The following is a 22,670-nucleotide window of genomic DNA, read 5'->3' as shown; positions in this document are numbered from 1 at the left end:
GTCCTACTCACCTTCTGTTTTACAGACCTATTCAGGAAGCTATGTTGACAAACATAAGAACATAAGACAAGCCATACTGGTTGAGACCAAGGGTCCATCAAGCCCAGCATCCTGTGACCCCACAGGTATACTTCTGTAACTTGGCATAGAAGTGGTGCTCATGGAGTCTCTGGAGGACCTGTTTTACATGATGCCAATGCTCCATCAAGGACTTAGAGACTAGGATATCATCCAGGTAAACTACCACATAGGAGTAGAGTAGGTCACAGAAGATCTTGTTGACCATAAATTGGAAGTCTGGGGGGCATTGCACAAACCAAAGGGCATCATTAGGTATTCATAGTTTCCATCACAAGTGTTAAAGGCAGTCTTCCATTCATCACCTTCTCGGATTCTGATCAGGTTGCATGCCCCCCAAACATCCAGTTTGATAAATATTTGCATACCCTGAAGGTGATCAAAGAGCTCAGAGATCAAGAGAAAAAGATAGTAGTTCTTCTTGGTAATAGAGTTAAGACCATGATAGTCAATGCAGGGAAGTAACAAACATACTTTTTCCCTAAGAAAAATAATCCATTCCCAGCAGAAGATGAAGAGGGGCAAATGAAGCCTTGTTCCAAATTATTTTTAATATATTTGGTCATAGCCTCTATTGCAGGAACAGAGAATGGATATAGAAACATAGAAACATAGAAATGATGGCAGAAGAAGACCAAATGGCCCATCAAGTCTGCCCAGCAAGCTACGCACTTTATCCATTTTTTTCCCTTTTTCTCTCTCCCACCTGTTACTATTGGCTTCCAGTACCCTCCAGCCCTAATTCCCCTCCACCCAATTTAGAGAGCAGCTTTGAATCTGCATCCAAGTGACATCCAGCTCAATTGGGGGTAGCAACCGCTGTAACAAGCAGGCCACCTCCTTGCCCCATACTCTTACCCACCCGTTTTTATTTTTTTGTTTATTTTTTTTTTGGAAATAGCAGCCCTCCATCCTTCCGCTCCGTGAAGGTGGAACACCAACTACTGGCCACGGGCATCCCGCTCTGTGAATGCCTCTGTGGCTACTGACGCTCCGTGCAGTGTTTGAATGCCGCTGTGGCTACTGCCGCTCCGTGCAGTGTTTGAATGCCTCCACTTTATTCACGCCCTCTAGACTTGATGGATCCACAGTGTTTATCCCACGCCCCTTTGAAGTCGTTCACAGTTTTAGACTTCACCACTTCCTCCGGAAGGGCATTCCAGGCATCCACCACCCTTTCCGTGAAGAAATACTTCCTGACATTGGTTCTTAGTCTTCCTCCCTGGAGCCTCAGCTCGTGACCTCTGGTTCTGCTGATTTTTTTCCGACGGAAAAGGTTTGTCGATGCGGGAAACTAAGTCTATGGCATAGCTGTAGGAGCGATGAGGTGGCAGGACCTTCACTTGCTATTGTTGAACACATCAGCAAACTTTGAGTATTGTGGTGGCAGATACAGGAGTTCTGAGGTAACTGTCCGAACCATGGGCACCAAAAGCAAAACTTTGGCAAGGCATTGTTTATGATAGCTAGGGCTCCATTTGGTGATCTGTAGTGTAGCCTAATCAATGTGGGACTGAATAAGTGCAAACCACGGGAGGTCCCGGATGACTGCATTGACTTCCTTAGCCAAGATGTAAAGGCTGATTAGTTCTTTATGCAGAATCCCTGTTTGCTTAGTAAGGGGTATAGTGGCATGTGCAACATGTCCAGGCAAAGGTTCTCTGTATACAGACAAGACTGAGAGATGAGTGTCCATGGGAACTGTTGGTATCTGGTAGTTATGGACCAAAACCTCAAGGATGAAGCTGCCATCTGTGCTAATATCCAAGAAGGCAAGGGCATCCTTGAAAATGTCTCCTAGAGATAGATGTAGTGGTATTAACAGTTGTGGAGAGGTGCAAGGATGACCTAAAGTAGCCTCTCCCACTAGGCCTAGGTTCTGGAATTTACCAGCTTATTTGGACAGCAAATTGTGATGATACACAATATAGGCACAGGTTGAGATTGTGGCACCTTTGCTTCTCCTCTGCAGACAGCTTGAATCAGTCAACTTGCATGGCATCAACTGGTGTGGTCCTGGCTTAGAGGTGAGCGAGAGGTCACTGGTCACTAGAAACTAGGGGCAAGACAGACAGGGTGGCAGACCGAGCCCCTTTTCCTTGGTCATTTCCTGGAATCTTAGGTCTAAGAGGATGGCTAGGCTGATTAGGCCCTGCAATGTCTCAGGCAGATCCCTGGCATCCAACTCATCCTTTATACACTCTGCAAGACCTTGCCTAAAAATTGCAATCAGACTGTCACTGCCCCACTAAAGTTCAGAGGCCAGGGTGTGAACGTGTACTGCATACTCCTTCACAGACTGAGAACCTTGTCGGACCTGCAGAAGTTCTTACACCTTGGAAGCCGTGCAGCCAGGCTCATTGAAGATCTGCCAGAATTCTTGCAAGAAACAATTCAAATCTTCCAGGAGATGGTTATCTCTTTCTCAGAGGGGGAGAGGTCCAGGCCAGGGCAGAGCCACTCAGCAAGGATTGAATATAAGTAATCTTGACATGATCAGTGGGAAACAAAGGTTCCTCTAGTTTGAACTGTATCTGACACTGATTGCCCTGGATCCCCATCGTACCTTGGTGGTGGAAGCAGGTGAAAGGTTGGAATAGTTGGCTGTATCATGGGTGGCAGAGCAGAAGCTAGAGCAGGCTGGGCAGCCATAACTTGGAGATACCGGGCCATGGTATTCAGCTGGTACTGCTGCTGCTAAAGCTGGTGCACTGGCCCAGCAGGAGCAGTGGTCTGAGCCAAGTTCACTGAGCTGACGGCTTCAGCAAACTGTGAAGGGTAGCATGGGTGTGAGCCCTTTGTGTTGCGGTGTAGTTAATGCAGCAATGTAGGTGAAACATTTTAAGTCTACACTGGCAGCTGATAAATGTGCCTTGAGTGGGACAGCCTGGAGCTTCACTTATACCCACTGCTTTCCATTCAGGTTATGCTGTTGGGTTCTGACAGCTGGCAAGACTTAAGTGGATCCCTAGGGTAGTGAAGAGAAGAAGAGTCTAATAGCATGCCGAAGTCAGGGTAGGCAGCTAGCTAATGGAGTCAGAGACAGGTCAAGGTCGAGGCAGGCGACTAACATGGAAGGCAGATCTAGGCCAGAGGTCAGTTCCAGGTTTCAGGCAATCATGGTCAGGTCCAGGCATGTGGTCAGGTCTAGGTGGCAGGCAATTGTGGTCAGGTCAAGAGGTCAATATCTGGAGAGTCAGGCCAGGGGTAGATGAATACACACTGAAGACACTGGATGAGATGAAAGGACAAGGCAGGCTGAACAAGGCAGGCAGGCTGAGACAAGGCTGGATGAGGCCAGGCTGGAGAGGCAAGACTGGACAAGGTAAGGCAGGATGAAGAATTAAGAACGCAGGACACAGAAACTAGGAACTCAAGGCAGGAGACCCATTGCTGAGGCAAAGCAGGAAGGTCCAAGGAGCACTTATATAGGGTTGGGTTGTGGCTCTTTTCCCACTTTATCCAAGGGCATTGCAGGGTTTTTTTTCCCATCACTGGCCCTTGAAGAGCTGCTGTGTATGGCACATACACCTAGGAAATCACAGGGAGGAGCTGGAGTATGAAATCAGAGATTGGCTTCAGAGTCATCGGAAGAACTGGAGCCTGCATGGTCATGGTAGCATTGGGGATAAGTGCAGTGGTTCGTGGGGCCAATCTGTGAACTGCGAGTCTTAACATTGGGGCAATATACCCCTGCTTAATAACAGAAAAGAAGGGCAAAATAACTATGGTGAGAGAATCAGAGAATGAGGAGCTGGAAGACCAACTGAGCAACGACAGGTAAGGGACCAGGCAATAACACAGAAAGATGCTGAGAGCCAATAATATATGCAAGGGCATTGGCTCTCTGTAGCTGACTGTATACTCAGTCTTCCTGCCATGTATAAAAATTGTAGGAAACTCAACAAAGGTGAATTTATTTTAAGGAATTCCAACCTTTCAATGAAATCTGGTGCCAGCCTTGAACAATGTGTACTCATGATATTTCCTGCAATTTAGAATACCTGTTCACTAAGTATGCCAGATAGTGAGTAGAACAGGAAATGCTGGATCATGCTGACAAGGTCTGGCCATATGGTGGCTTTATTTGCTCAATACCCAAATGAATAGGCCCACTCCAGGTACTAGCTGGGAGAGCCACAAGTGCTGGGGGGGGGGGGGAGGTATACACTACAGGCAGATATCTACTTATCCTCTGAACTCTGACACTGCCAATTCCCACACATGCCTCTCGACTGAATGAATAAACAGAGTTAGGCCAAGGTGGAATTTTTGGTAACAATGCATGAGGCCATTTTCTCCCCACCTACACATTTAGCATAGCTATAGCATTCTTTGAAAAAAGTGGAAGCACAGGATTACTTGTATCCAAAGCCATTTTGTGATAATTGGGTGTGTGCACACACTGTGCATGCTCTGGTGTAGGCTTTGGTGTGGTAAGGAAGAGAACTTCGAGCCCAACATCACCTCCAGATACAGATATACACTGTTCTATGTAAAGCCCCTTATCTCTGTTGGGCAGTTTATTGTTATATGTAAACCGGAGTGATTTTTAGTCTCTATAAGAACCTCGGAATATAAAAAAATTAAAAATAAATAAATAAATAAATATAGACAGAGGTTAACAGAGCACACCACTCACCCAAACACACCCAGAAACACACATTGGTTAGGACATTGTTGTTTACAGACTACATCCAGCACTTTGGTTACCTATTGAAGCCCCGTTTTACTGTTCCTAGCCTGTTTATCATCAACCATCAATGATGTCTATGCCAAGCTTGCCCCTACCTGCTAATGAGTTAGTCAGAGTCATTACTTCTCAGAGAAGACTGATTGTCTAGCAGCCTGAAAGGCATCTGTCAGAAGCATGTATGCTCACTACCTTTTCCTTGTTACAAACATGGGCCCCTCCAGGCCACATGTGCCCTTACATGCTTGTCTTTCTATATAACAACACTGAAAGTGCAGAAGACATTATGTCTACCACATGAAAACTCTGGTAGCTGTTGGCCTATATTTGTTGTACAATGGAAGGTTTCAGAAACAGGATTGTTGTCGGCTCATGAGGTCATCAGCTGACAACATCTTCTCTAGCCTTAATGCTATGCACAGAACTGATGACTGAGAGTCTATCAGCACACCTGTCTTGGTCTCGGTATCCACTAACTCACAAATGCTCAAACACTACAGGATAGAGATGTGAATCGTGTGATCGATCGTCTTAACGATCGATTTCGGCTGGGAGGGGGAGGGAATCTGATCGTCGCCGTTTGGGTTTTTTAAATATCGTGAAAATCGTGAAAATCGAAAACCGGCACACTAAAACATCCCTAAAACCCACCCCGACCCTTTAAAATAAATCCCCCACCCTCCCGAACCCCCCCCCCCAAAATGCCTTAAATTACCTGGGGTCCAGTGGGGGGAAGGGCGGGAAAACCGGCACACTAAAACAACCCTAAAACCCACCCCGACCCTTTAAAATAAATCCCCCACCCTCCCGAACCCCCCCAAAATGCCTTAAATTACCTGGGGTCCAGAGGAAGGGTCCCGGTGTGATCTTTTACTCTTGGACCACCGGTGCTTGTAGAAATGGCGCCGGCGCTACCTTTGCCTTGTCATGACAGGTCAAAGGTAGCGCCGGCGCCATTTTGTTTTTTGTCCCCCGAGGTCAGGAGCGTAGGAGATCGCTCCCGGACCCCCGCTGGACCCCCAGGGACTTTTGGCCAGCTTGGGGGGGCCTCCTGACCCCCACAAGACTTGCCAAAAGTCCAGCGGGGGTCCGGAATGACCTCCTGCAGTCGAATCGTGTTGTCTACGGCCGGCGCCATTTTGCGCCGCCATTTTGCGCAAAATGGCGCCGGCCGTAGACAACATGTACAAGTCAGGGCAGCCATGTGGACAAGCAAGGACATCAAACCTGAAGGTCGTGACTCAGCTTGGAAAATGACAATTCTACTAGTTTGTCTCCCCTGGAGTCCTCAGCCTATTTGCTTTAAGAATAGCCACAGACAGGATAAGGACTGTAACTGTAACTAGCAATCAGAATGAACAAACTATATAGATTTTCTATGTACCTATATAGTAGGACAATATAACTAGCCCTGAACTGGACAGGCAAAGGGCATTGCAGGGCTCTGACATCTCAATATTTCCCAATGGCTACCTGTGAAATGTCAGGCTACGGCTTTGCCTTGGTTTCACTGATGTGAACCTTTTATTATGTGACATGTAGATTCTTTTATTATCATCACTAAATAAACTCTGACCTATATGTTTCAGAGCTGACTTTCAACAACACCATCCTAATCTCAATGCAGCCTTCAGATAGTCAGACCAGCATCCTTGTCTAACCTCCCTGAGCAGTTAGCATAACAACATGACAGCCCAAGGGCCAAGGCTCTTACCATCTGTACATGAGAGTTGACTGTTTGCTTATCTAGATGTAGCAACCCCAATGAGATATGCTAGCTTACAATGACCTGTGAGAAGTTTGGGATTGCCACAATATATGATTTGTGTTTCTCAAAATGCTATAAGTGAAGGTCTGCTATGTACGCACTGAGTCAGTGCTGACACTTGTGTCTTTGCAGGAACATGTGATACTATGCATCCAATGTACATGTGGATATCTTCAGATGCATATAGATGTCAACTAGGGAATCTGACTGTAATATGTCTAGACTGTGACTGATGATTGTTAACTGTCAACTTGTAGCTTCTGGCTGTGTCATGATGCAGCTGAGCATCTTGTGATTTCTATGACTTCTATAGTATTTGGGATCCATGTCCTAGGCCCTGCTGGAGTTCCATTATAACTATGCCACTATCTCGCCCACATGTGAGGCTAGGACTGGGTCCAAGGTGAAGCCAAAGCAAGCAATAAGGTACAAGCTAGGGCAAGCTATGTACACTGAATTGGCAGTCCTACATGAAAACTATGGTGAAACATGACTCTTTTGGACTTTTGAATACATTAAACTGACCACATCTCTTTCAGGTCGATACTGTAACGTGTGGTTGAAGATTTCCCATCTGTAACGTGCTGGGAGCGCACAATTCGGACGCGTAAGGCGATCCAGCGATACAGTCTCCAGTTTCACGCGTCCTTAGCGCGCTTCTTAAAACAGACGGATAACCCTTTCCGCACGCAGCATGTATATATGTAAATGAACGAATTAGCTGTATAATGAAGGAATTAGCTATTCCCCTATGATACTGTGACGCGCGCTCAGATTATCTCCTTTGTAACCCGCTATTTTGCCGCGGCCTTAACGTGTTAGTTTACCCCCACCCTCTACTTGGTGTTAGTGTGGTGTTAGTGTGGTGTTCGAAAATTAAAACGGGAATAAAGTGTAAAAAATGGTGTAAAAAAAGTGTAAAAACATTGCTTACCTCCCCTGGCCCCGTCCGGTCTCCGGTGCAGCCCCAGTCCTGTCCCCTCCTCCCGAAGCAAAAAAAACAAAAACCGAAAAAGTAGCAAGGTTCGGGCCTGCTACGGTAGTCCCTTCTCCCTTCTCCTCTCCTCCCGATTTCGGCGCTCAAGGCCCCGTCCAGTCTCCGGTGCAGCCCCAGTCCTGTCCCCTCCTCCCGAAGCAAAAAAAAAAAAAAACCGAAAAAGTAGCAAGGCTCGGGCCTGCTACGGTAGTCCCTTCTCCCTTCTCCCTTCCTCCCGATTTCGGCGCTCAAGGCGGCCGGGTGGGCGTGCATTCATCCAGGCAGAGGGAGCCGGCGGCGAAAACGGCCTCCAGCTCCCTCTGCCTGGATGAATGCACGGCCCCCGCCGGCAGTGAATGAATGCCCGTGACATCACATGCTGTGACGTCACGACGTCACGGCATGTGACTGCCTTGAGCGCCGAAATCGCACGGGCATTCATTCACTGCCGGCGGGGGCCGTGCATTCATCCAGGCAGAGGGATCCGGCGGCGAAAACAGTCTCCGGCTCCCTCTGCCTGGATGAATGCACGGCCGCCTTGAGCGCCGAAATCGCACGGGCATTCATTCATTGCCAGCGGGGGCCGTGCATTCATCCAGGCAGAGGGAGCCGGTGGCTGCTTTCGCCGCCGGCTCCCTCTGCCTGGATGAATGCACGCCCACCCGGCCGCCTTGAGCGCCGAAATCGGGAGGAGAGGAGAAGGGAGAAGGGACTACCGTAGCAGGCCCGAGCCTTGCTACTTTTTCGGTTTTTTTTTTTTTTTGCTTCGGGAGGAGGGGACCGGACGGGGCTGCAGGAGACCGGACTGGGGCTGCACCGGAGACCGGACGGGGCCAGGGCAGGTAAGCGGGGGCTGGGGGAAAGTTTGCTGAGCATCGGGGGACATAACTGTCCACTTCCTGGTACCTGTCATTTCAAATGTCATTTGAAATGACATTTGAAATAACAGATACCAGCGCGGCCGTGAAGCGTTAGACCCGCGAACCCAGGATACTGTATAGGCGCTCTATACAGTAAAATGGGTTGCGCGGGCCTAACGCTTGCCTAAGGCTTCGCAGCCGCGGCATGCATTTGCATGCAATTTGAAGAGAGTATCGAGCGGTAGGTGAAGAGAACTGTGCGTGCGGGGAGCGAGGGTGCGCCTGACACTGCCGCACTGTTTCTACCGCGGCCTTAGAGTATCGACCCGTTTGTTAGGTCTATTTAGTATCTAATTTACTACTGTCTATTGCGCCTATTGCGCCATGATCACAATGTTGCCTAACTAGGCCTAAGTGGTTTCTGTTACATACTGACTAGTCAGAGGACCTTTGAGTTAAAGAAAGATAGAGATTTGTGTAGTCTGCTTTATCTGTTTCTAGGAAGGACTAGTAATACTGGGTTATGGACAAATCTGGTCTATTCTGAATACTATACTGTACAGTCTTCATGAAGATGGAGGTTCTAGCAAAGGATATGAGTGATGGAAGGTCCTCTGCAAGGATTTTTTTTTTTAGTCAGGGATAGGTATTCTAGGAATAGAGATCTTCGTAAATTCTAAAAACTATTGCTGAACATCATTTCCCATCTGTTGGGAATGAAGGGCAGCTAGAAAGGGCATGCTATAGACACCACCTACTAGAGTGGCACAAGGCTGGAATGGGGTGTGAATGGTCCGGTGAGGCTGGAGCACAGGAACAAGGTGCTGGCTGGACTGCAGTACTGGAATACTGGAACTGAGTACTAGTAACGGTAGAGCTGGAACCACAGGAACAGAGTGAGGGTAAGCGTGGAGCTGGGTGCAGGTAAGGGTAGAACCAGAGCACTGGAGCTGTTGGTAAGGGTAGAACTGGAACGCAGGAACAGAGTGAGGGTAAGTGAACAACTGGAACACTGAAGCTGAGTGCTGGTTAAGGGTGGAACTGGAACACTGGAGCTGAGTGCTGGTTAAGGGTGGAACTGGAACACTGGAGATGAGTGCTAGTTAAGGGTGGAACTGGAACACTGGAGCTGGGTGCTGGTAAGGATGGAACTGGAACACAGGAACAGAGTGAGGGTAAGCTTATAGCTGGTGGAGGTAAGCATGGAACCGGAACCCTGGAACAGACAGGGGCTGAGTGTAAGCAAGCATAGGAATGGAAACAGGGGCTAGGCGAAGACAGACTGGGATAAGACAGATTGGATCAGGTCAAGGACTACACAGAACATGGATCATAGAGGACCTGAAGGCAGCCTAGATGCAGGGAGAGACCTGGGGGTCTCAGAGCTAGATAGGGGTCAGGATACAGAGAGGCTAAGGGCAAGCCACCAGGTAAAGAAGGGACAAGGCATGATCACGGCAAAATGGGAACAGGAGGCCCAGAGGCCAAGAAACAGGGAAAAGCAAGGCTGGAGACAGAAGGCTTGGAGGCCAAGAGAAAAGGTTAGGAATGGCTTGAGAAAGCCACAAGGCAGAAAGAGCTAGAACAGGGAGCCAAAAAGGACTTGATTTCAAAGCACTGAGGCATGGGAGACAGAGTTAAGTAGGGCTGGAGTCTGGGTGTGGTACAAGTACGAGAGAAGGGGTTGGTCAGCCAGGGGAATGAACTCGTGGAGGTCCCCTGCAGGCATGGAGGCCGAACCATAAGCTGAGGACAGGAGCCAGAGAATGTTGGAGAACAGTTCAGAGCCAGGCTCAGTGGGGTCCTCTGGTGGAGAGGAGGCCGTGCAGTGGCCAGAATCACACCACCACCAATTAGGAATACAAGCAGAATGTTAATAAATTTGCTTTATTGAATTGTACAATACCTTCTACTGCATATGAAATTTACAGACTTTAAAAATGAAACACTTTGTCCTCTCAATAGAACCTGCATTAATCTCTGACTATGATTGGCACTATATTTTAATTTATTTTCAATGTTTCAATTTTTCTTTTCAATCAAGATAATCCACAATTAACAATTACATTATACAACTTAAAATGAAATAAAAAATATTATACAGCAGATAATAAAAAACAACATAATCCATATAACAAAACAGATTACATATTAAAATATATAGACTGCTCTGCTAATAATGATTCATAGATTCCTTTTTTAGGTGGTTTACGAATTGCTTTGCCCCCTTAACCAATGTTAGGAAAAACTTATACATATTGGGGTAGATTTTAAAAAGGAGAGCGTGGGCGTACATGTGCGTGCACTACCCGGCGCACACACATGTATGCCCGATTTTATAATATGCGCACGCATGTTATAAAATCCGGGGTCGGCGCACGCAAGGGGTGCACAATTGTGCACCTTGTGCTCACCAAGCCTCGCTCTGAGCCACGCTGCCTTCCCCCATTCCCTTACAGGCCGCTCCAGAATCAGAGCGGCCTCAGAGGGAACTTCCCTACCCACCCACCTCACCTTCCCTTCCCTTCCCCTACCTCCCCCGCCCTTTCCCCCTACCTTTGATGACTTCTGTTTTTTATTGCAAAACTTACTTCAGCCCTGGGGCTGAAGTAAGTTGCGTGCGCCGGCCCACTGCAGCAAATGGCCATTGTGCCTGGAGCCTCTGGCCCCGCCTCTTTTTGCAAGCCCTGGGACTTACACATGTCCCAGGGCTTTACACGCATCACCGGGCCTTTTTAAAATCTGGCCCATTGTGTATGGCAGGGGTAGACAACTTCAGACCTGGAGTGCCCCAAACAATTCTGGAGAGGTTTTCGGGATATCCACAATGAATATGCATGATATATATTTACATGCAATGGAGGTAATGCATGTAAATATACCTCATACATAGTCATTGTGGATATCCTAAAAACCAGACCTGTTTGTTGCACTCCAGTACCAGAGTTTGCAACCCCTGAAGTAAGCATTTGACTATTCCTCCACCATCACCACCACCACCACCACTCCTTTTGCATATTGGGTTAGTTCTGTATTCTGTTCTTTATAAAGCTATTATTTTGGGGTATATGCTTAAATTACTCAATCCATATAGGGTTTTCTCTTCAATTTATATTGCGTGAAAATTTGTTTCTGATTTATGTACTGCAGGGGTTCTCAACCCTGTCTTCAGGACACACCTAGCCAGTCATATTTTCTGAATATCCACAAGGAACATGCATGATATAGATATGCATTCGATGGAGGCAGTGCATGCAAATCTATTTCATACAAAGTCATTGTGGATAACCAAGAAACCTGGCTGAGTAATGGGTTAGGAACCACTGAACTGCATGTCTAAACATTTACACTGAGTTGTACTATCCTGCTGCCATAAAATGTACTTCATGCAAGCCTATGTAATCCAAACCTTATTGTTACTGAATACCAGAATAGCTGTATGCCTGAAAGCAGCTTGCACAGCAGTGATTGGGGAATTGTATTCTTGTGTATCAGTGCAGAAATTCCAGCCAAATTTCATCTAAAAGAACCCTGACCCTTCTACCTGGAGCAAAGGGAAAAGCCTGAGGTAGAAAGGTTGCATGATTATATCTGCTTTCCTTTTCTCACCAGGCATGACCATATTGTGATACTTAATAAGAAAGAAGTACAGCTTTGCCTTGCTGGAGACATATGAAACCAGCGTACATTCTCTGTCAAAACAAAGATTGATGACACGGTGATTATGACTGCATTTCATGGGGATGTAGGGATTAATGTAGTGCTTCTCAACTAGGTCCTTGCTGTGCTGTGGAAGCAGCAACCCCAGTTCAATGCTCTCTCCCTCCCTCCCACCAAAGGCATTTCCAAGAGGGGAAAAGTGCCAGCACTAAGGGGCCGATGCAATAATGTTCGCGGAAAGCGGGTGTTGACTTTTCAGCGCCAGCTTTCTTAACGCAAGCATGGCGCCCGCAAGGAAGGCGCCATACAATATGTAAATTAGGGGGTCGCGCTAGGAAGGAGGCGCTAGGGTCGCTTGCTGGTTATGAAGACCGACGCGGGTAAACTCGGCCTCCGTTTTCATAACCTGCCTGTCAGTAATGAAGACAGCCGCCATTTTCATTACTGGCAGATAGGCAGGTTAAATAGGTGCTAATCCCCCTATTGCATTAGGGGGTGGATTAGCATCTATTTATCCAGTGTCCGACTGCAGGTTATACAGCACTGTATAGCATCGGCCTCTAAGAAAATGGCAGGCTTCCCATTTGCATGCCCCCCCCCCCAAGTTCCAGAGCATGCCTGATGGATCTACTCTACCCTAACTGACTCATCTCTCTCCTTCATAGCCCAGCCCAGCCTCAGCTGGCAGGACAGAAGTGCTAGTGGCCTGGCATTTCTTTTTTTTTTCATGTATATCTTTATTAATGTTAATCATATACAATAATTCATTCATACCTTACAATTCAGGTAGAGCATTCAGATATTAAGATATACAAATTTTTAGTACATATTAAATAAAGAAAATATAGGATTTTCAATTCTTTTTTTAGTAATAACATTATTATATCCATATGCTATTACTATCTGCTCTTTATCCTGTTTTTTAACCATGAAATTGGGGAGAACAAACAAAGGAAACAGGAGCAATAAGATAGATTCTTTTACAATATTAATAAAAAGAAAGAAGGAAGTAGCAGGGATTACAAATTAAATACCAGTATATTTAACGAGATCTAAGCAGGGTCACTTTTAGAATTCAAAAATGTTTCTAATTGCTCTGGCTCCATGAAAACATATCTTATATTATTTATTGTTAGAATACATTTACAAGGAAATTTTATCAATTTATTTATTTATTTAACATTTATTTAACATTTTTATATTCCGACGTTCTGGTAACAATGTTACCAATCACTTCGGTTTACATAGAACTTAGAAATGACTTAACACGAATGTCTTACAGAGAACAGGGAAACTATGGAACTTGGACAACATTGAATTGAATAAATAGTAACTTATACAATATACAATATATACATTTTTAACTAGCAGAATTCCTATAACAAGTGGTTGAATTACAGAATTCCTGTAACAAGTGGTTGAAGATTGGCAGGAGGGAAATTCAGATTAATTCAAGGATTATTAAGCAATGTGGGATAAAGAGATCATTAACCAGGCAGGAAAAGTGATATAAAAGATCAGTTCAGGTGTAGGCTTGTGCTCCTAATGAACGGGCTTTAGGACAGAGATTCAAACATTTTTTCCTACGTAATTGAGTAGATCTTATGATGTCTGGATAAATCCATATTCTTTCTCCCAAGTAAAGCTTATTTCTATTCCGGAAAAAGCATTTTAATACTTTGGGCCTTATTTTCTAAGGCTATCGCAGGCTTGTCCTAACAGCGCAAGCCTGCGATAGCTAGCGAAGGTAGTGCACGCCTGCGCTACCTACATCGGGACAGAGTCATCCCCGGAAGAGGAGGAGTCGGGGCGTCTCCAGGGCCGACTCTGCGAGGACGGCGTGAACAGCAAAAAGGTAAGGGCCTTTTCGGTGCCTATTTCGCGCCCAATAGCTACACCTTCTATGGTGTAGCTATTGGGCGCGATGCCGGCAGCGATCGCACCGCGGAGGTGCGATAGCTGCCGGCTAGCTCAGGACCGCCCCCCCGTTTCGGCCCCCACCCCTCATTACCACATTTTTCTAAAGTATCGCAGGCCTGCGATACTTTAGAAAATGAGGCCCTTTGTCTCTTTCTGTGGGTACTAAAAATTTAACCAGTAGAATTCCTCTTCTCTCAATCTGTTCTTCCTGAGATGTGTCTAGGAACCCAGATAGATCCTTAAGTGGAAATGGTGACTCCAGGTTCTGTCCACAAACTCCTCCAACCTCTGTCCCTCCTCCTTTCTTTACTGCCTCTGGTAGAAAATATACTTTCAAAATGGTAGGTAATTCACCCGGAGAAAAGGACAAAACCTCCCGTAAATATTTGTTTAGCTGTTCCTTGGGGGCGATGATTTTGCACTTTGGGAAATTCATTATTCTCAGATTGTTATATCTGAGATTATTTTCCAGATTTTCAAATCGTTTATCTGTCTTTAATGCCCCTTGAATTAGCCCAGCCTGAATTTCCTTCATCTGATTAACTTGAGAGTCTAATTCCTGAATTTTAGTGGAGTTAGCCAATACTACCGGGTTTACCACACCGAGCTGATCTTGAGAGCCTTGTATAGCATGCTCAGAAATTGCATTCCATAAGGCATCTAAAGTCACTGTATCTGGCTTTTTTAACAACCTAGTTGCTAATATATTTACCGGTGTTTCTTGTATTAAGTTCCCCAGTCTGCCTAGATCTGTCTGACTTCTCTCTATCTCTCTGTCACTGACGTTCTTCCCTGGAACTTCCAGTGGCGGCACCTAAGGCCAGGGATTGGCGGCATGTGTGCATCTGCCACACGAGCTGGAGGAACACGGCCACTGCTATCAGCAGTAATGTTTGGAGCACTGAGGGAGCTCCAGGAGCAGGTAAGTCCCACAGCGGAGGCACATTCTAACATGCTAGATGGACTCAAAATAGCACAAGGGTATGAAATAGAATACAGAAAGAAGGGAAGGGGGTGTGATAGCAAAATACAGGTCTATGAAGGGGGTAAGAAAGGATGGAAGGAAATGGGGGTTGGGATGGGGAGGAAGTGAATAGGAGGCTGGTTAGGGGTAAGAGACAGAAGAAAGGGACTGGAGGCATAGAAGGAATGAGCAACATGGAAGAAGATGGATTTAATGAGTGAATGAGATGAGGACAAAACCAAATGAGGATGGGAAGGGGTTGAGTACAGAGGGTGGAAATGGAGAATGTGAAAGAGGAGGAAGAGGATTGTAGGGAAGGAGTGAGAAAGTGAAGGAGGGTTGGGGAGGTGAGGAGTATGGGAGATAGAAAGCTGGAAAATGAAAATCTGATAGGTGAGTGGAAAAAAAAAAGAACTGAAGGATAAGAAAAGCAGGTAGAAGGAATGGTAAAATCTAACTCTGATAGAGTGGCAGAGGAGAGAAATGTAAGTTTTTTTTTATTGCAGACTCAATAAACAGATTTAAACATAAAAAAGGAAAAGGAAGCATCAATTTCAGACAGAAGTGGGGACAAGTAAAGAAGACAGAAGCAAAGAGAATAAATGGAAAATGAAAATGAAACCTTGAAAAAGGAATTAGAAGAATGGCAAGAAGAAAATGGAAGAGAAACTAGAAACAATAGGATTTAAAAAAGAAAATGCTTAGACAAAGGTTGATTAAAATAAGTTTATTTTCAATTTAGTGATTGGAATGTGTCAGCTTTTGGAATGTGCATCTCTTAAATCTATGGATTTTGCTTACTTAAATGTGAATTTTAAAAGCCCAGTGCATGCCAAAACTGGGAGGTATGTGCACAAGTTGGGCTGGCATGTGCTTAGTGGATTTTTAAAGCTGCCTGGATACACATGTACTTGCCGCTATGTGCACAAATGAAAAGTTTTTTAAAAGGGGTGGGGTGTGAGCGTGATCTGGACGGGGCATGGGCATTCCTGGATTTTAACTTGAAATTAGTGTGTAAATACGCCTACAGATGTTTCTTGCCATGTAACTTTACCTCTGCTATGGATGACATGAAAGTTATAAAATAAAGATACATAGACAGAACGCCAGGGTTTTAAGGATCAGGGCTAACAGAGGAGAAGGGAGGCTATAATCCTCCCACTTACATAGTAGAAGTATCATTTACGCGTATCCAATTAAAATTTTGCGCACGTGCGCATGTGGTCAGGATATTTTATATCATGTGTACATATACACACATTTTTTATAAAATGTCCATGTCCCTGGGCACGCAAGCACCCATATGCTGGAATATTAAAGCGTGCGAACAGTTGCATGTGTATGACTTAAAATATGCCTACCACGTGTATCTGTGCTCCTAATTTTAAGCAATTACTCAAGCAAATGTATTTCATATATCATCCTTAGGATTTGTTGGCTTTAATGCATGCAGGTAAGTGGATTTTAAAGCATGCTCACGTGAAGGACATTCCCAGTTTTACCAATTAGTCCACCAGTTTGCCCAGTTCATCTCAAAGTCATCCAGACTCCTCTGGTTATTCAGCCTGTACTCTCCCCAGTTGACCCAGACTCCTCACCCAGTCGTTTTAGGCCTAAACAGAGATTTATGCAGACTTACACCTCATCAAGAGCAGAAGTAAACATGAGTGGCTAGCAATCCGTCTGATTTAAAATTTGGATTTATGCATGTAAATTTTGATCATGCTCAGGAACGCCCCTAACATGCCCCAAGTCCGACCATTTTTATTTTACTCATGCACACGCATATACACGTATAATTGGTGGCTTTTAAATACGTGTTGATCATGCATGGCCCATTTACTCACATATATATGTGGCAGACTCTCACGGTCTGGCAACTAGATGCCACTATCCTTGTCCTTAGAAAACACTTACAGGCCGATACAGTACAGTGCGCTCCTTCGGAGCGCACTGTTAAGCTGCCATTGGACGTGCATTTTCCGCCCCTTACTGAATAAGGGGTAAGGGAAAACCCGTAGAACCTAATAGCGCCTTCAACATGCAAATGCATGTTGATGGCCCTATTAGGTATTCGCACGCGATTCAGAAAGTAAAATGTGCAGCCAAGCCGCACATTTTACTTCCGGCACCGGGAAAGTGCACAGAAAAGCAGTAAAAACTGCTTTTCTGTGCAACCTCCGACTTAATATCATGGCGATATTAAGTTGGAGATCCCGAAGAGTAAAAAAAAGTTTAAAAAAAGAAAAAAACATTTTGAAGTAGGCCAGCGGCTGTCGGGTCGAAAACCGGACGCTCAATTTTGCCGGCGTCTGGTTTCCGAGCCCGTGGCTGTCAGCAGGCTCGAGAACCGACGCCAGCAAAATTGAGCGTTGGCTGTCAAACCCGCTGACAGCCGCCACTCCTGTGAAAAAGGAGGCGCTAGGGACACGCTAGTGTCCTTAGCGCCTCCTTTTGCCCGTTTCTACCGCCGGGCCTCGTTTGAATACTGTATTGCGCGCACAGGCGAGTGGCCTGTGCACGCGCCGGGAGAGCAGGCGTTCGCCCGCACTCCCGCAGACTTTACTGAATTGGCCTGTAGGAAAGGGAGTCATCCATACTATTCGATGACTCAGTGTTATTTAGTAGAGATGTGAATCAAAACTGGAATCGGTTCGGATTCCGGTTCCGATTCACATGTGGGTTTTTTTCCATCGGGCCCAATCGCGTTTTGTTTATCGGCTGCGCCCCAGCCGATAAACAAAAAACCCACCCCGACCCTTTAAAAGTAACCCCTTAGCTTCCCCCACCCTCCCGACCCCCCCAAAACCTTTTACAGGTACCTGGTTGTCCAGTGGGGGTCCCGGGAGCGATCTCCTGCTCCGGGCCATCCTTCCGCTCCTGGGCCGTCGGCTGCCACTAATCAAAATGACGCCGATGGCCCTTTGCCCTTACCATGTGACAGGGTATCCGTGCCATTGGCCGGATCCTGTCACATGGTAGGAGCACTGGATGGCCAGTGCTATCTTGTGCTCCTACCATGTGACAGGGGCTGACCAATGGCACCAGTAGCCCCTGTGACATAGTAAGGGCAAAGGCTATCGGCGCCATTTTGAATACTGGCAGCCGACGGTCCGAGTGCAGGAGGTCGCTCCCGGACCCCCGCTGGACATTTGGCAAGTCCTGTGGGGGTCAGGAGGGTCCCCCAAGACTTGCCAAAAGCCCCTGGTGGTCCAACGGGGGTCCTGGAGCCGTCTCCTGCACTCGGGCAATCGGCTGCCAGTAATCAAAATGGCGCCGATAGCCTTTGCCCTTACTATGTCACAGGGGCTACCGGTGCACAAGATGGCGCCGGCCATCCAGTGCTCCTACCATGTGACAGGGTCCGGCCAATGGCACGGATACCCTGTCACATGGTAAGGGCAAAGGGCCATTGACGCCATTTTGATTAGTGGCAGCCGACGGCCCGGGAGCCAGAGGTCGGCCCGGAGCGGCAGATCACGGGAGATCGCTCCCGGGACTCCCACTGGACCACCAGGTACCTGTAAAAAGGTTTTTGGGGGGTTGGGAGGGTGGGGGAAGCTAAGGGGTTACTTTTAAAGGGTCGGGGTGGGTTTAGGGTTATTTTTGTGTGCCGTTTTTCCCGTTCACCCCCAAAACGATACGGGAACCCCCACGATCAATATCTTGGGGTTTTCCTATCGTTTTGGGGGAGCCCCCGATTTCTGACGATTTTGAAAATATTGACGATATTTTCAATCGTCCGAAGCCCGAATCACATCCCTATTATTTAGACCAGCCATTTTGGGATTCAGTTACAGAGAGCAGCTGTAGAGTAAGCATGTAATTGTTTTATACTCTGGTAGGGCCTCCCAGCCTTCTCCAAAGGAGTTTTCTTTTAGAAGAGATACCTTACCATGCACTTCCTGCCAGAGGGTCCTTCTTATAATTTGCAGTGAGATAAATGTTTAAGTCTGATACCCTTTAGGGAAAAAGGGCTCTCTAAAGGGGATCAAAGACCTGTGAGCCTACTCTACTCGCTCCGTAGGCAAGCACCAGTGATGGATCCTGCTGTGAGAGACAGTGAGGGCAGAGAAGCTATCCAGATTAAGAGTTAAACCATTTTTTGGAACTAAAGAGTAGTGGTGAGGTTTTTGGATGCCCCTTCCCCACTGGGATTTCAGCACAGGATTACTAGCCTGGTTCCCAAATTCTTCCATGAAAGAAATCACCTGAAGTAACAGCTGAGGAATAAAGTACAAGAGAAGGAGATCCCATCCGGATTTCCACCTAAGGATTCAGGACAGGCTGGGTGTCTATGGGAACCAAGGATTTATGATAGACATGCTATCCCCACTATAAGCAGTAGTGCAATATAAACCTGCAACTCCATGATGTCAAAGGGATTCCACATTTTTATATTAGTAGGGTTGCTCTCATTCCTGGAATACAATCTCTCTCTCTTTCTCTGTTTGTCTCAAAGATAACGAGGTCAGACATGTTTTCTGTAATAATCAGCTCAAACAGTTCCACTACTTTATTTTTCTTTGCATCTTTGGCTTCATGGCTGAGGATTTTTTTTTTTTTTTTTTTTACCAAGTGCTTCTTTCTCTCCTCTCACGATATCAGAATCAGCACTTTCCCCAGGTTCATCTTGTGGAAGATTACTGAACTTTCTGCTGCTGCACCCCAGCTCTGGGTGTTTCTGCACCTTGGACAAACATGGGAACAGGACCTGCACCTCCCATGTGTCTCTCAAGAGGCATTTTCTAAAGGCTGCTCCTCATCTGAGGATGTAGTCACGCTTCCCATGTGTGGCACACAAGTTTCATTTTTCTGACGTAATGTCATTACTCTTTGTGCCACACTGCAGATTAGTCTTTGTAGATTTTCCTCTCAAGTCAACCATGCACATTTGCTTCCACTTCCAATCTGCAAAACAAAGAAAAAAAATACAGTATGGAGTGCCGAGTGTCACATATGGACCAGGTGTTTGGGGAAAGGTTGTTTCTCCCCCTTTAGCTGAAGGTCTGTCAACAGGCTGCTAGATTCCCAATGCTTGGGCGGCTTCTGCAACCACTCTGGGCCACATGGTGGGAGGGATGCTAAAGCATCCTACCCAACATCGAGGCCACCATACAGAAAAACATTTCGAAATTTTAATAGAATCTTGCTCTTGTTGGTGGCTCCATGGCTTTTTTTTTTCTTCTCCTGCAAAATCTCTTTGCCTTTCCAGTCGAATTCTCCGTACAAAATGTGTCTTGTTAGGTGACTGCAAACTTACTAAAGGCAAATTTGGTTTGGGCTTCCCAACCAAAAAGAAAAGAACTTTTTTAATGGATGTTAACTATAAAATGTTATCAGTTTCTCTGTATGTGGGGAGGAGGAAGAGTTAACAATCAATTAATTTTCAGGTTTTTCAACTAAACTTCCAAGGACATATTTATATCACAATAAGTTACATTGATTGGACCAAAAAAAAAACAACCCCACACACTCCAACAACAAACCAGTAGATTTCTGAAATTGATTTATATCACAGATGCATTTTGGGCCAGATTTTATAACATGCGCATGGGCGTAGATTTGTTCGCGCAACCTACACAAACAAATCTATGCCCGATTTTATAACATGCGCGCTCATGTTATAAAATCCAGAGTCGGCGCGCGCAGGGGGGTGCACAATTGTGCAACCTGCATGCGCCGAGCCAAGTAGCCTGCCTCCATTCCCCCGCACCTTCCCCTCCCTTCCCCTATCTAACCCGCCCCCCAGCCCTAACTAACCCCCCCCCCCCTGACCTTTATTGAAGAAGTTACGCCTGCCTCCGGGTAGGTGTAACTTGTGTGCGACGGCTCTCCATCCCCCGGCCTGGTGGCTGTTCTGGAGGCCTCTGGCCTGCCCCCGGAATGACCCCGGGCCAGCGCCCCGCCCATGGGCCCGCCCCCAGAACGCCCATTTTTTCAAGCCCCGGGACTTACACGCGTCCCGGGGCTTGCGTGCGCCGCCGAGCCTATGCAAGATAGGCTCGGCACGCGCAGGGGGAGGCAGGGGGAGGTTTTCGGGGGTTGCGCACGTATCTTACACGCGCAACCCTTTGAAAATCTACCCCTTTTTGTTTACAGGAACAACATTTGCAAATGGTAAGTGGCAGCACTTTGGGCAGATGGGAATACTTTTCAAAAGGATTTACATGCTTAAAGCTGTGTTTTATGCATATAAACACACTTTATGTGTGTAAGTGGTCTTTTGAAAATTGCTGCAATATATGCCGTTGATTTGTCAATAGGTTTTACATGCGTAAGTGTCCTTTAAGCACATAAATGGGCTTTTGATCATTGCTACAACAGTATGTTACATTTACATGGATTACATTTACCATGGATTACTGGAATAAATGCCTCTCAACCATCAACGATCTACTAGCCAGTCTCAACTTAGTCCTAAACACAAACAAAACGGAAATTCTTATAATAGCTCCGGAACAATCTGCCCCAACCACCGCCTGCAATCCTCTAGACACCTCAGGATACACCACCTCACCTCAAGTCAGAGATCTGGGTGTACTCCTAGACAACAGACTCAACCTCAACAAATTCGTAAATAACACCACAAAAGAATGCTTCTTTAAATTACAAGTTTTAAAGAAACTAAAGCCACTTCTCCGCTACAGGGATTTCCGCACAGTACTCCAGGCCATCATTCTCCCGAAATTGGACTACTGCAATTCACTCCTGCTGGGCCTTCCCGCCTGCACCACCAAACCCCTCCAGATGGTCTTGAATGCCACAGCAAGAATTCTCACCAACGCCAAAAAAAGGGACCATATCACCCCGATCCTCCAGCATCTCCACTGGCTCCCCATTAAATACAGGATACAGTTCAAAACCAGCATGATGATTCATAAGGCCCTACATAGCATCTCTCCACTCAACTTAACCTTCCAGCTCCAACTACACACTTCTAAAAAGCCAACCAGAAGGGCATATCAGAACAGAATGATCACCCAACCAGTAAATCCTCCCTGAGGAAACGCGCACTATCCACAGCGGGCCCTTCGCTCTGGAACTCACTACCACCAGACCTCCGCCTTGAGCCGTGCCATTCCACGTTCAAAGTGAAACTCAAGACTTGGCTCTTCCTACAAGCTTTCCCAGAGAGCTAAGAGCAGGAAGAATAACAACCCTCCCATCCCACAGCAATTTTGTAATGTTTATTTGCTTTATTTATGTGTTCTTAGTAGATCTTAGTTTGTATTCTACTTTATAATAGATTAACTGTTCGATATGTTCCATGTAAACCGCCATCCCGGCGATAGTTATCTCTGTTATCTGTGAACCGGAGTGATATGTATATTATACAGGAACTTCCGGTATATAAAAACCAAAAATAAATAAATAAATAAATATCCCCTTTGAAAATTACCTCCATTGTGTTTACCAAATCAGGAAGTCCTCGGCAATGCATTTTGGGTTACGATTCAGTTACATTTCTAAATTGATGAACAGCTTAAAAACACTTGTTTCAACTTTAGGACACCAGAGCATCTCCCAACAGGCACACATGTGTGTGCTAATGACCATGAGGCTTAGTGAGGAAGAGTACCAGGAACTTCCTCTCCTCAAAACAGTGTCAGTGCAATGCTCTGTAGCATGCCTTGGCACTTTCCTCTTCAGACAAAAATAGTTCTGATTTTTAATGTACTATATATCACCAAATTCCAGGTTATTTTGGTGAAAATAGGGCCTGGGGCTTTGCTGCTGGAACCAGTATC

The sequence above is a fragment of the Rhinatrema bivittatum genome, chromosome 1, assembly GCF_901001135.1.
Source record: "Rhinatrema bivittatum chromosome 1, aRhiBiv1.1, whole genome shotgun sequence".
Lineage (NCBI taxonomy): Eukaryota > Metazoa > Chordata > Amphibia > Gymnophiona > Rhinatrematidae > Rhinatrema > Rhinatrema bivittatum.
The sequence above is the reverse complement of the archived record's forward strand: the minus strand, read 5'-3'. Positions refer to the sequence as shown.